The following is a 972-nucleotide window of genomic DNA, read 5'->3' as shown; positions in this document are numbered from 1 at the left end:
CTTATCCTCCCCCTAGCCTTCCCCTCAACCCTAGCCTTATCCTCCCCCTAGCCTTATCCTCCCCCTAGCCTTCCCTTCAACCCTAGCCTTATCCTCCCCAGCCTTCCCCTCAACCCTTATCCTCCCCCTAGCCTCCCTCCAGCCTTATCCCCCCCTAGCCTTAGCCTCCCTCCAGCCTTATCCTCCCCAGCCTTATCCTTCCCCTAGCCTTCCCCTCAACCCTAGCCTTTTCCTCCCCTCAACCCTAGCCTTTTCCTCCCCCTAGCCTCCCCTCAACCCTAGCCTTATCCTCCCCCTAGCCTTCCCCTCAACCCTAGCCTTATCCTCCCCAGCCTTCCCCTCAACCCTTATCCTCCCCCTAGCCTTCCTCCAGCCTTATCCTCCCCCTAGCCTTCCCCTCAACCCTAGCATTATCCTCCCCCAGCCTTATCCTCCCCCTAGCCTTCCCCTCAACCCTAGCATTATCCTCCCCAAGCCTTATCCTTCCCCTAGCCTTATCCTCCCCCTAGCCTTCCCCTCAACCCTAGCCTTTTACTCCCCCTAGCCCCCCCTCAACCCTAGCCTTTTTCCTCCTCTAGACTTCTCCTCAACCCTTGTCCTCCCCACATCCTTATCCTCCCTCCAGCCTTATCCTCCCCCTAGCCTTATCCTCCCTCAAGCCTTATCCTCCCCCTAGCCTTCTCCTCAACTCTAGCCTTATCCTCCCCTCAGCCTTATCCTCCCCCTAGCCTCCCCCTCAACGCTAGCCTTATCCTCCCCTAGTCTTCTCCTCAACCCTTGTCCTCCCTCAAGCCTTATCCTCCCCCTAGCCTTATCCTCCCTCAAGCCTTATCCTCCCCCTAGCCTTCTCCTCAACTCTAGGCTTATCCTCCCCTCAGCCTCCCCCTCAACGCTAGCCTTATCCTCCCCTATTCTTCTCCTCAACCCTTGTCCTCCCCACAGCCTTATCCTCCCTCAAGCCTTATCCTCCCC

This window comes from Oncorhynchus kisutch, linkage group LG17, assembly GCF_002021735.2.
Source record: "Oncorhynchus kisutch isolate 150728-3 linkage group LG17, Okis_V2, whole genome shotgun sequence".
Taxonomy (NCBI): domain Eukaryota; kingdom Metazoa; phylum Chordata; class Actinopteri; order Salmoniformes; family Salmonidae; genus Oncorhynchus; species Oncorhynchus kisutch.
The sequence above is the reverse complement of the archived record's forward strand: the minus strand, read 5'-3'. Positions refer to the sequence as shown.